The sequence below is a fragment of the Chionomys nivalis genome, chromosome 4 (assembly GCF_950005125.1).
Source record: "Chionomys nivalis chromosome 4, mChiNiv1.1, whole genome shotgun sequence".
Lineage (NCBI taxonomy): Eukaryota > Metazoa > Chordata > Mammalia > Rodentia > Cricetidae > Chionomys > Chionomys nivalis.
This window is the reverse complement of record NC_080089.1, coordinates 84,397,164-84,411,998: the sequence shown is the minus strand read 5'-3', so window position 1 is coordinate 84,411,998 and position 14,835 is coordinate 84,397,164.

Below are 14,835 nucleotides of genomic sequence, written 5' to 3'. Positions count from 1 at the left end.
AGCGGAGCAACTTCCAAGGAGCAAGCCGCCAGTAGGTAGCATTCCTCCATGGCCTCTGCTTCCGTTTCTGCCTCCCGGTTCCTTTCTTGAGCTCCTGCTCTGGCTTCCCTTGAGGATGGACTGTGACGTGAAAGTGTGGACCAGTTAAACCCCTTCTCCCGCAGGCAGCAAGCTAGAGCATATGCTAATGAGGTAGGTGGGCTTATCAATTAGATGGTGCATATGGCTGAGGTAGGGAAAATGATTAACAATTGCTAATTGCTATAGGACTTATTTGGATGCGGTAGAAACATTTTAGAAGATAACGGCAGAAATAATTGGATTGTACATTTTTTTAAAAGTGAGATTTATAAAATATGGGTGATATCTAAACAATGCTTGCTAAAATATGAGAGTGGGTAGCGTTGGTGAGGGCAGCAGAATATACTGACTGCTGCTTGCGTTCAGTGGTGATGGCAATGAAAGAAAACGGGATCCATACCTAACTTACCCTGTGGCGGCACCAGCGGCAGCGGGACTGGCGGAAGCTCGATGTGCTCTGCTCTCTGGCCCAGCTCAGAGCTGTCTGAGAATGTAGGAGGGAGAGCCTGGCGGGGTTGGAGATGATCGGCATAACCTTTGGGGGTGGAGATGTGAGTGGAAGGGAAAAGAACAGAAATGGGGTGGCTAAAAGGCCCTAAGGGCCCTTGTTTCAAATAAGAACGTTGACATAGCTCTCCCTAAATGCCTGTAACCAGCAGTGGCTTTTGTACTCAGGCGGCCACCAGCACATGCCATTTCATAAACAGTGTCCCAAGTCACCATTATTCTTTATTGATCATCTGTTTACGAGATGTAAACAAATGATCACAGAGTATTTAGTGTATGTATGTATGTTTAATTTATAAAATTGGAGTCCATCTGAAAATGAGACACAATCAGTCGCCTCAGGAGCAAGAAAACTTGCTGTCAGTCTTGGTTGTCACTGGAGCTAAGTTCTTCATGGCTTTGCGTGTCAGACAAAGGTGGGACAGATGTTTCCGCCTCCTACTTGCTGTTCTGCTGTTCTCGGTGACGGCGCTGTGTTCTGTGCTCTGACTTCTGCAGCACAGGGAGGACTATCATTCTGGAGACCTTGTTTCTGCTAAGCACTTTTCATATCTCTGTGGCCTTTCTCATCTAATCTGTACAGCTTCAATTCCCAGGAAACTGTAGCAATGGCTTGCTACATTCCCCTGATATTTAAAATGAAGCCTGTCTGTCATCCACTCTGAGATAACTTTTTCCTCACTCCTTTTTCCAAAAGGAAGTTTCAGGGCTGGAGATTATGCTCTGTGGTAGAGTGAAGTTCTTTTCTTTTCTTTTCTTTTCTTTTCTTTTCTTTTCTTTTCTTTTCTTTTCTTTCCTTTTCTTTTCTTTTCTTCTTCTCTTTGGGGACCTGCCACCCAGTTCCCAAATAAATCACACGAAGGCTTATTCTTACTTATGAATGCCCAGACTTAGCTTGGCTTAATTCTAGTCAGTTTTTTTTTAAACTTAAATTATCCTATCTACTTTTTGCCTCTGGGTTTTATCTTTCATATATATACCTTTCTTTACTTCTTTCTGCAGGGCTTGCTGTGTAGCTAGCCCCTGATATCCTTTCTCCTCTCACTCTGCTCCTCCCAGATTTTCCCTCCTATTTATTCTCTCTGACCACCAGCCCCGCCTATCCGTTCTCCTGCCTCACTATTTGCTGTTCAGCTCTTTACTAGATCGATCAGGTGTTCTAGATAGGCAAAGTCACACAGCTTCACAGAGCTAAACAAATGCAATGTAAAAGAGTGTAACACAGTTTTGCATTATTAAACAAATGCGCCATAGCAGAAACACATGTAATACATCCTCACATAATATCCCGCAACAGAAGAGCACATGCCTAGGATGTCAGAGACCCTGTATTCCATCTTCAGTACTCGAGCAAACCAAAGTACAGGCAGTCAAATGTAGCTTGTCCTGTGTGATCTGTGTTCCAATGAATGAAGGTCACTGGAAAAGGCAGACATAAACAAAAGCCTGGTATGTTTGCATGAATGTGCTTAGGTCTGGGAACATTTCTTTACACAGAGTAAGAAGCCCTCGTGGCCTGTCATCATCTGACTTGGGAATTTCCTTCCTTGTTCACAGTAAGCTTTGTTCAGTTCAAAGCATGTGCATAATATGATACCTGGCCAATCTACAGTTTGACAAAGGCATGAGAATCCTCAGACCACGTCCCTAGGTTGCTGTGGAGCAAAGCGACTGGTGAAGCCAGGCCTGCCCCGCTTCTGTATGTGAGAAAAGTGTTATTCTGTCCAGTGCCCATGAGCTGTGTGCTTCCTGGTGACCCTGGCCTGCAAATCATGTGTTATGGTAGTGACATCATGGAAGTACTGGTCTCAGGGCATAATTAAAAATGTTTTATTGTCCCTGTAGGGGAAGCAAATGTCATTTGCTTGACAAGGACCAAACCTCATTTCTCTAAAGATTCTGCAGACCAACAGCTCCAATTATCAGTTTAATGCCACACCTCTAAGAGCTAAAATCCAAGATATGATAGTATTAATTTGGAATATTGATAAGCAAAATAAAATTACCTGTAATCCAGTCAGTCATAAAGCAATCTCAGGTAAGATTTTAGGAGTCACATGTTTCCAGATGTTCTTTTCATTTTTAAATAGATCTTATTAAAAAAAAAAACTCAAAGACTTACAAGTTTCAGAGATAAAGATGGTAAAGCTAATATTGAAACTCTTAAATCTAGGGTCTGCTGTTGACATTCCAGTAGCAGATGCGTTTGTTACAGAGGATGCTGAGCAGTGATACATCAGTATCAAGTAAGTGTGGTACCTCATTTGCATATCCTCAGAGGTTGCCTGACTTGCTGGCTCCAGAATTCCCTTGAGGATGCCATATTATCTTCAGCTGTGTCTCCTTGGGTTCTTCTTGGCCATGGCATTTTCTAATACTTTCCTTGTTTTTATGGCTTTGACAGGCTTGCAGACTTCTGGTCAGGCATTCTGTAGAATAGTCTTCGTTTGAGATTTGTCCTGTTAGACTGTGAGTTTTGGAAGGCAGGACGCACAAATAGGATTCAATTATGGTCACTGTGTGTCTTGAGCATTTACTGTACACATGATTCCTTACTGCTGAAGTTCCCAGGGATCACTTGAATGGAGTTGTGATTGTTCGATGTAAAGTGATTCAGTATCCCACCCCTGCATTCGCTGGAAGGAAGTCTCTATGCACAGCCCGTGGGGTAGAGAGACATACCTCCTTGAAGGCAGAGTGTAGAAATGATCTGGTCTGTTTGCATAGGAGGTTTTCATATATTCATCCAACTATTTATGTAAGCATATGGATTTGGTTACATCTAAAACCATTTTATATTTTCTTGCTCACTTTGTGCCGATTTGTTTTATGGTAGCTCCTCTATCCTTGCCTTTTGGCTTACCCTAATGAGTTTTTATTATTAAAATTTTTAGTTGACATATAAAGTAACAGGTTTTATTATGCCATTTTAATAGCTATCTACTACTGTGCTTGCTTATATACACTTACCACTGTCTCCATCCCTCCTTTCTTCCTCTTACAGATCCTCTTCCTCCCCAATAGAACTCCCAAACACACACACACACACACACACACACACACACACACACACACACACTCCATGTATGAGGGAATGTGACATCTTGCCTTTCCTCTTGTTCCCCTCTCAGTTGTTGCATTTTTGTTGTTTGGGCTTGATGGTTTTGAGTACTTACCTTCTGGTTTTGACACAGCAAGATGTTTTTGGGCTCATCTTCATATTCCTTGGTCTAGAATCCACGACTCTGCTAAGGAATCTTGGTTTATTAGAGACTGGTATCATAATGGAATATCTGGGTGTTATATGTGTTCATTAGTACAGGTATTCATGCTTCTAAGGCCCATCAGCAACATAGCAAGGAAATAAATATATATGTATATGCTAACTTGTATATATATATATATGAATGACTATGTACATGTTATATATAATATTTATGTAAGTAAGCACATATATCTATTTTATTTTAAATATGAGTTTGTATGGATATATTTGGGGCTTACTCATGATCATATCTAGCCTCTTACCCTTGTTTGTCTGTAGCCTCCCACTTGAACAGTAAGAGTCCTGCCTCACATTGTCTACCACCCACTTACAGAGTGATTAGTGCCATTGTACATTTACAGCAGAATCAGAATTGTTGGTCCATACTCTCCAGGAAGCATCATTAAGGAGAACATAGTAGTTCTAGGAAGCATATTTTTACTTAGTTCTCTTTTACATCCTCATTTCTGAATGTACCTGATATTGCCAGCCCCCATTCCATTCGCTGATGTTTTCATATCCATTTGTAAAGTCATTAGATGCTGTTCCACCCAATGGCCAAGCAGCAGGCTCCTACCTGGAGAAGAATTTTTATACAACAGGAAAACAGTGGTCTTTGAAATAGCATAAATGGTTTTTAAACAATACTGATTCTCTTCCTAACCCTTTAAACCCAGGTTTAAAAAAATGAGCTGGAACTGTTTCCCGGAGCCTGTTAAATTTAGAGAGCACAATTTTAGAGGGGATAAGTGTTAGCTACGGTGAGCGGTGGAAAGAACTTTCTGTGAATATCCGTGGCAGAGCTTGTTTACCAAGTTTCAGTGGAAAACTTTAGGAGAGAGAAGACATTGAATCTTGAATCCTGGTGTGGGAAGAGGAAGCAGTCATCCTGGTACATGGGTGGAGGTCACAAGAGATAAGGCTTGCTTCTGTTTTTGGCTATGGCTGGGAAAAAAATAACAGGCCTCAAGGCTTGAACAGAACTCTGGAATAAAGTGCCCTTGTGCTGGTGCAATTAAGGGCTCAAAGTGAAGGTCGTGGTTAGCATCCCTCTGTGGGAGGAAGCCCGTATCAGCCATTCTTGGCAGAGCTCTAAAGAAAGGTGACGAGGGAGGAAGACTTGATTGGGGGAGAGGGAGGGAAATGGGAGGCGGTGGCGGGGAAGAGGCAGAAATCTTTAAGAAATAAATAAATTAATTAAAAAAAAAGCAAAAAAAAAAAGAAAGAAAGGTGTAATAGTGGATCTGAAGACGTAGCTCGGCAATTAAGAGCTTTATTGTTCTTGCAGAAAACTTGGGTTTAGGGAGTCAGCACTGCCTATAACTCCAGTCCTAGGGGCATCCTATGCTTCTGCTCTCTGCAGTCACCTGACTCTTGTGCTCATGTCCACAGCAAACACATACACATTGCTAAAAAGAAAAGACACCCATAGGGGAAAAGGCTAGAACAGAGTTATGAATAATATAAGCATAACTATAGACTGACTATATTTATGAACAGTACCCATAAACCCATCATAAACACCCACTGATCTAAAGCACTTGATGTATTGATAAAACGTGTATTAGTTACTATTCTCGTGGCTATGACAAAATACTCAAGAGCAGAAGCAAGGGAAGAAGGCTTTATTCTTTCTCAGTTTGAGGGTACAGTCTCTCATGGTGGAGAAGGCATGGCCGCAGCAGCACGAGGTGGCTTGTCACGTTGCCTCTGCAGGCAGGAGGCAGAGAGTGGTAAATCCGGGTGCTCAGCTTACTTTATCGTTTGTATTCAGTGTGACACCTTTGCCCATGGAATGGTACCTCTCCCCTAGATTAACTGAAGGAGACCACAGATTGAAAACTCTGAGACCATGAGCCAAAGTAGGCTTGCCCTCCTTTGAAGTTGTTTATCTGCGGTGTTTGTTATCAAGAGAGGGTGCTGACTAACACAATACAATTAATAACTCGTAGATGACTTTGGCCACTTCCTCTGAAATAGGGTGTCCCTACAAACCTCCCCCATGATTCTTTGGTCAAAATAGAAGCAACCCTCATGTTCTATGTACTCCATTCATGTTTTTCTGTTTTCTCTTTCGCTCTTCCAATGTTGGTACAGGGAGGATGACGCAGGAATGGATAACTTCACCTCTATGTGGAAAAGCCACTGAGCAACAAAGGAGCAATTCACTCATTCCTATAACCTACTACACTGTCAGATGAAAATGGTAGTTAATAAGCATTTTTTTGTGTGTGTGTGTGCTTAGCCCAGGTACCTGGGGCTCACTGTTGCTGTTTGAATATGATTTGTCCTGTTGAGAGGTAATTCTATTGGAGAACACATGGATGCTCTTTAGCTGAATAAAAAGGCTATATTGCTAGTAGGCGGCTGCAAGGGAAACTTGCCCAAATCATGCAAAGAACAGTCGTTCTTTGTCTTTTATGCATAAAATCTATATCCTGGTCGGCACACTTCTGTTAGCAAGAACAGTTAGTGAGAAGTGAAACTACCGAAGCCAAAAAGCAAGGGTAGTACATTTAGGGATGTTTCCAGATCCTGGAATTATGGACTAGGTCAGGTGTTGAGTCTATGTACTGGGTTCCAAGATCAGAATGGTGCTTCCAACATGTCATTGGTTATGTGAAGGTCTCAGGGACTGCTGCATCTCTTCAACATCTTATGTTTATAGTATTAAGAAGATAAAGACTTGCTCTGACTATGTTGTTTAAAGTGGGGACTATGGTGTTTAAAGTGATTAGTTTTGATTAGGTCTTTAGGCTAGAGCTCTCAGAATTGAATACCAATGACTATAAGGAGAATGAGATTTTAGTGTGTGTGTGTGTTCCTGCCTTGGTGTGATAAAGCACTTAGGTTAGGAAAGACCCCACGAAATGCTGTTTGTGTGGTTTGGTCCTTGGACCTCCAGCATCAGGAACCAAAATAAATCTCTTTCTTAATAAAGTAGTCTGTTCTATGTATTTTCTTATAGTAATGAAAGGTTAAATGCCACTCCAGCATGAGGAAAGGGACAAATTTTACATGTGTTTATCCTGTTGTATGGCAAAAGTTTCATGTGTGGAAGAACCTGGATTTAAATGTATAGGCTATACACACAATATAGGTTAACATATGTGATTAATTAATATCAATTTGTCAACTTGGCAAGATCTAGAATCATCTAGGAGACAAGTCTCTTGATATGCCTGTGAGGAATTATCTAGGTTAAGTCAGCCTCTGTCAAAACTGAGAGGAATTCCCTAGAGATAACAGAGATAAGAAGACACAACTCAATTGTGGGCGGCAGTATGCCCTAGGCTGAATACAGAGGAGAAAGAAACTGAGCCGTGTCACTTACTGAGTAACTGATGAACTGAATGATCATCCCTTTCTTATTGTTGACTTTGGATACCAAGTGACCAGCTGCCTCAAGCTCCTGCTGCCATGACTTCCCCACCATGATGGACTGCACCTTTGAGCTGCAAGCCAAAATAAACTTTTACCATTTCCTTCCAGACATTGCTGTAGTCAGTTACTCTGTCCTGGTAATGAAACTCTAAGGAAAGATTACACCAAAGATTTATATTCTCTGAAGATTCATCTTAGACTATAGCACGAAATATAAACATATAAAACATAAAATAATTTTAGACAAATGAATATTTATAATCAGATTTATTTATTTTTCCTACAAGACCGGGTCTCTCCTGGAGTTTTGGCTGTCTCGAAGCTTGCTTTGTAGACCAAGTTAGTCTTGAACTCGGGGATCTGCCTACCTCTGCCTCTGAATGCTGGGATTAAAAAGGTGTGCACCGTGATGCCTGGCAAGATTTAAATATTTTTTAAGACAAAACATAAATAAATAAAATCAGGCTGTAGAGACGGCTTAGTGGTGAAGAGTGTGTGTAGCTCCTGCGGAAGACCTGAGTTCCCATCACAGCGCCTTCCCCAGGTAGCTCTAGACTACCTGTGGCTCCATCTTCAGGGGCTCTGATTCCTTTTAGCCACAGCAGACAATATAGTCATGTGCAAAAACTACATGTAGACACATACATAAGCACATAATTAATGATAACAATACTTTGTTTTTAAGATGTATTATTTTTTATTTAAAAAACATATTTTAAGTATGGGTTTGCGTCATTTCCACCCTTCTACATTTCTCCTGTCCTCCCAACCATCTTCTCTCAAATTCATGTCCCCTTCATATGAGGAAGGGACCTTAGATGAGGAAACACGCTCGTTTGTCCCTTTCTTGCTCCTTCTGTGTGAAGGCACAAGATTATGTCTATCTGCAAACCAGCAAAGGGATCCTTACTTGATAATGGATCTACTTGCGCTCTGATCTTGAACTTCCCAGCCTTTACAGTTGTGGGCAATAAATGTTTGTTGTGCAAGCCAACCAGTCGCTGGCACTTTGTTAACACAACACAAGTGGATGAATACAATACACATAAAGGGTCTTTCGAAAGTGTCTAGAAATAAGACAGTGAGCACAATGCATAAATTCTTCAATCACTGGGTCCAGTGAAAAACATGGGCTGTGGAATCTGTGGAAACAGCAGGATTGATACCTTGTCTTTAATTGTGACTTCCATTGAAATTAAATATGAATGGGTTTATCCTATCATCATAAGGATGGAGAACAATGGATTCTGGCTTCATAGAGAGGTTATGTAGATATTGTAGGTACAGGTAAGTTGTGATTTGAGATAAAAGATACGTTAACACATGAGTCTATGTATAAGGTACGATGTCCTTGTATTCACAGGTAAGCACTAGGGAAAGCAGGAATGTTAAGCATGTGGGGGTGTCTCCTCAACAGAGGAAATAAAATACCTGCATTCCACCCAGAACGCCGAGAGTGAATGTTGTTAGGTGTCCTTTTGCTACGTGTAGAGCTAGATGTCACCCCAGAGTTCCAGGTTAATTATCCCAGATTCTCCTACTTTAGACCTTTATCTTTATCTTCCAGTTAATAGAACCCATGCTTAGGGGAGACGTCACATGTACTATATACCCTGCTGACCTCTATGCTGTCTCAGTCAGAGACCACACTAGATCGTGGGCTTTTAAGCTCTGGAAATCATCTTCATGGTCACATGTACTTTGTAAAAGAGTTTCTATGAAGTCACAGTCATGCTTTAAGCTTTATTGTGCACCTGGGATTGGAATTATTGTTGTCTGAAAACCTTTTTTTCCCCCTCCAAATTCTATTGTGCTTAAATATGCTTACAATAAACTGCTTGACATCAGACTACCGAGGTTTGATTTAGCCTGGCTGACTAAACCAAGTTTTCATTCTTGTCTCTTCATCGATTGTTTTGGTGCTGATCATGAAGCCTGTAAGGACTCCCACAAGTCTATACCTCTCTAGCTGGGAATAATGCTACTCAACACAGTCACTTCTAACATCAGAGGACTCACCTTTAAGGTAACAAGAAATGAAGCACTGTATTTATCTGTAGTGGTTGTGGAAGAAGGTAGGAGACTCAGGACAGGGTAGATGATGGTTCAGGACCATTGAGGCCAGCAGAAGTGATGATTCATGTGTTACTGTGTGATTAATTGATGTCACAAGCTACTTACTAACCATAGATCTTGCAATTAGTCTTTGCTGACCTTGGCATAGAGCTGTTTCTGAGCATCTCTGAGTCTTCCCTGTCTTTTTTTCTTGCTGCTGATGGATCATCAGCATTTTTCCGTAGTCATGGTGATAGTGAGGGATCAGGGCATGGTAGGATAAGTCTTTTTTTTTTTTTTTTTTTTTTGGTTTGAAGAACCATTTGCAAATTGGAGTTGAAAGCTGGTCCACTACTTTTTGGTACTTCCTCTGCCACACTGCTAAATGTTTACTATTTCAGAATAGTGCAGAGGAACTACTGTTTGACTATCCAATGTTTGGTACCATGTGGATAACACTGGCTTTAAACTGGGTCTCCCTAGGCTTGTATATCTTTCTTACTCAGAATCTGATCTCCTTTGGGGATTTGAGACAGTTTTGAGAATTCAGTTCTAACTGATTGAATATCTGTGGGGCTTACACAGATTTAATACTTGAATGCATTCAGAGAATTATTAGTTCCAAGGGATGTTATGAGATGCTTGCTGTAAGTTTGTGAATCACTTGTTAAATAGTATGAAAGCAGGTTCTTTGGTGCAATATTTTCGAGGTCTTTAATATGCTAATACACATTGGGAATAAAGGACATGGTATAGTATTTGATGTATCATAAATTTCTTTGAATATTTATTACAGATTATTTTATACTCATCTCTCACACAAATCTTACAAATAATTTTCCAGACAATACTGTTGCAAGGAGTACTATCTATGACAGATTATTTTACAGAAACTAAATTCTGTAACATAACCCTGTGAATTTCTATCAATCCCTGGCAGAGCTGAGCTATTGTTTCTAAGTGATATTATTACTTCAAGTTCATTAATGAGACTGTATTAGCCAAATTACGTCTCTGAGGCAATGGGGAGAGTCTGTCATCTCTCACTCTAAACTCCTAGTGTTACCTTGGAGAATTCATATCTAATCCACTGCAAGAAAACAAATTCCTCCCAGTAGAAGGACTTGGATTGCTTTGTTTTTATAGCTTTCCTAGTTTCAATAAAAAGCAAATCACTAAAATAAAAGTGTCATGCAGGTCAAGTTTTACTGTTAAGATTTAGAAATGAATTTTGTAATGATGTGGTAAAATGGAATGGTAATTTTCCTAAGGATAATTATTTAATTCAGAAGTCTCTTTTGGGCAAATATGGGAGCAGTTCAGGTGAACATAATTCTTGCTTGAGGAGAAGCTTTACAACAAAGGTCCTTTGGATGCGATGTTTGAATGTGAAGTTCACGTGGGAGTAGGTGCATGCTTAAATTTTTAAAAAGATATTTTTATTAATTCTTGGAATGAAATGTACTTTGGTCACATTCATCCACCTGCCAACTCCCCCCGGATCTACCCTATCACCCTGCCCACCCAACTTTGTGCTCACATAGGCCTGTGAAGTGGCTGGGACCGTAGGTCTCTAGTGATTGGTAATCTCTTACCCCCTTACTCCCCCAGGTACTTGAACTGTAGACTAGTTATTTGCCAAGTGTATGAATAATGATAAAAAAGGAAGGCCAAAAAATTAGCATGCATTCTCCAGCAGGGAGAAAAACAAAAGTCTCTACTTTGGACTGTTCTCTCTCTCTCTCTCTCTCTCTCTCTCTCTCTCTCTCTCTCTCTCTCTCTCTCTCTCCTCCCTCTTCTCTCCTCCTCCCCCCTCCTCCTCCTCTTCTTCTCTCTTTGTGATTTATATAAATGTGAAGGTTCTTGTTTCTGTGTCTGCATGCGGAGGCAAGTGTAGGATGTTTGCCGCCTTCTTCTGTCATCCTTGAGACAGGAGACAGGAACTTTTATTGAACTTGAAGCTTGCCATTTCAGCCTTGCTGGCCAGGCATTGAGCTCTTGGAATCCTCCCTTCAATGCTAGGGTTACAGCATATGCTGCCCTACCTATTTGTTTGTTTGTTTGTTTTAATGGGTGTTGGGATTCACTTAGGACCTCATAGATGTAGCTGATGTACACTTGGAAGGGTAATGTTTGTGAACTAAGATTGTGAGTCTCAAGATTATTTTACCCTCAGCTATTTTTTTAATGCAAGACTCTGTTTCATCATCTGCTACATAGGGGAAATGATACTAATTTTTTTTTTTTTTTTTTGGTTTTTCGAGACAGGGTTTCTCTGTGGCTGTGGAGCCTGTCCTGGAACTAGCTCTGTAGACCAGGCTGGTCTCGAACTCACAGAGATCCGCCTGCCTCTGCCTCCCAAGTGCTGGGATTAAAGGCGTGCGCCACCACCGCCCGGCGAAATGATACTAATTTAATAAGAATTTTAACAACGGGAATTTGAAAAATTAATTCTTATTAATTGAGTCTTCTGTGTTATACACATATACTCATATATTATTCTGTTTGAATCCACCCCTCTATACCTTCTCTTTCCCTCTCCTCTCTTTTCTCTTCAGCTCTTTCCCCTCCCTATTAGTTTCTCTTCTACTTTCAAGCCATTATTTATTTTCTCCCTTCTCTGCCTTTTTCTTAGATTCTGTATATGATAGAAATTGTGATTTTTTCCCTATATTTAGCTTATTTGACTTAACATTATGAGCTCAAGTTCTGTCCATTATCATGCAAAAGACATGATTTCATTATTCTACATATCCAAATAAAACTCCATCAAGTTTGTATACTGTACTTGTTATTCTAGTCATCTGCTGTAATGGGAGCTGCTGGCTGCGTTTCTGCTGCCCCAGCTCCTGGTCCTGGCTAGCTTATGCCCCAAAATAACAACACACAAACTCTATTCATTTAAACACTGCTTGGCCCATTTCTGTTCATGTGTGTAGCACCCCAAGGTGCGCTTACCGGGAAGATTCTAGCCTACGTCCATCCTGGGTCGGAGCTTTATTGCGTCTGCCGGGAAGAGGGGAGCATGGTGTCTGCTCCAGAGAGCAGAGCTGTCGAGTCTGAGCTCACTTCCTCTTCCTCCCAGCATTCTGTTCTGTTTACTCCACCCACCTATGTTTTAACCTATGAGGGCCAAGCAGTTTCTTTATTACTTAACCAATGAAATCAACAGATTGATATATGACACTCCCACATCAATCTGCCTATGATACCTAGGCTGTTTTTACACCATGGCTTTACTCTGTTAAGCTATTGGCCAAAAGCAATTTTATTCATTAACCAATAAAACCACACACAACACATATACAAAAGGACTTTCCACACCACACAAGTAATTTTTGAAACAATAGCCAGTGGAATTCCATTGTAGTTTTTATTGTCACTTATCTGATGGCTAAAGATTTTAAACATTTAAAAATAACTGTTAGCCATTTGTACTTATTTTGAAAATGTCTGCTCTTATTGTTTGCCTATTTCCCATTGTATTATTGTTATTTTATGGATTTCTTTAGCTCTTTGTATATTTTGGATGCTAATGCTCAATTAGATGGATAATTTCAGTGCTTGTCTCCCACGTTGTAGGCTGTGTTTTCTCTTTGTTGACCATTTCTTTGCTGTGCAGAAATCTTAATTTGATTCAATCCAAATTATTAATTCTTGCTTTCATTCTTGAGGTGTTAGACTCCGAGTCAAGGAATAGTTGCATGAGCCAATATCCTGAGGTGTTTCCCCTGTGTTTTTCTTAGTATTCTATAAGTTTCATGTCTTAAGGTCTCTGATCCTCTCAGAGTTGTTTCTTTTTATAGGTTTAGAAGCAAGGATCTAATTTCATGAAGCAATCCTATGCACAAAACTAACACCAGAAGTATCGCAATAGCTGATTTCAAAATACACTGCAGAGTTATAGTAACAGAGACAACATGTATTAGCATAAAAACAGACACGTAGACCACTGGAATAGAAGAAACCTATACATCTACAGGTACTGATTCTACAGAATGGTGCACCAAACAAGGAACTTAAACCTACATTGTTTTTTTCGTTTTTTGTTTTTTTTCGCAAGAGCAGCAAGTACTCCTAACTACTGAGCCATTTCTCCAGCCACCTCTAAAATTTAAAAGTATATAGATGCTAAAATGTTTAAGTTCCAAAAGAAAGTTTTGAGTTTGAAGAGAGGGCACAGTTCAACTTAGGACAGCCATCAAAATCAGGAGATTAACATCAATAAAGTAATATCCAACCATCAGACCCTATTTCCCAAATATCCTTATAATGGCTATAGCAAAATTATCCAGTCCAGAACTCTGGGCTACCTTTACTATCTTTTCTCTTTTGTTTCATTTCAGTTTGAATAATCTCAATTTTTTTCTTAACATTTACATTATTATTTTTGAAGTTGCATGCCTATGTTTTATAGTATGCATATGAGCTTGATTTTACCTAGTGGTTTTTCACAAATAATTACAGATTATCTCTCTTTTTAAAAAAGTTTTATTTGTTTTTATGTGTATGGGTGCTTTGCCTACATGTATGTATGTTGGTGTGCACTGTTCATGCCTGGTGGCCATGGAGGCCAGAAGAGGACATTGGGATACCTGGGATAGCAATTATAGATGGGTGTTATTATGTGGGTCCTGGGAATCAAATCCATACCCTCTGGAAGTGCAGCCAGCAAGTACTTTTAAATGCTGATCCATTTCTCTAGTTCCAAACTATATGTCTTTTGCAGGAGCATCAGAGAAACAATTATGGCTTCTCTCATTATATTTTATCAAATCCTACTAATTCTAATATGTCTCCTGCTGTTAGTATGCATATTCAAAACAATTTAATATCAGTCAAGCTTCCCCACACTCTTACTCAATTGCCTTTTAATTTACAAACATTTTGCGAAGAGAGCGTGACTCTAAAACAACTCCTCATTAGACTTTAGGTCTATTTGTGTCTTTATGACTGCTTCCTCAGGGTTTTCTAGGTCAGTGCATCACAGCCAGTTATTGCCATTATGTATTTTGATGATCTAGTTGTTTCAACTGTGGCCAGAGAGAGATCCCTCAAATTATTTCTGTGCTTTTGAGACGTTTTCATTTATTCTGTGGACATTTCCTGATTTCTGCCACAGCAAGATATCCCAAGGGTTTCTCATGTTTATCCTGCTCCATCCACTTATCCCAGAAGCTGTGTTTCCCCTTAGGAGATAGTGGCAATTAATTCTGACGTGGCCATTGCTGTCAGAATAACAATCTTAGTGGACAGAGCTAGAGAATTTATGTGTGTATGTTTATACAAGTCCATATGTGTACATGTTAGTACACTGATACACATCTGTTTTTATGAAAATCACACACACATACACCGTTACACACTAGTTTACATAAATACCTCTAACTCCAATACCCTGGAGTTCTTTTCTGTTATCTCCATTTAAATTTTTGTAGCGCTCCTGTTGAAAAGATATATTAATAAGCATGTATTTAAATGTGTCTTTCTAAATGTTTCCAACTTCCCATCACAGTCAACTTTCCCATGCTGGCATTATCCAG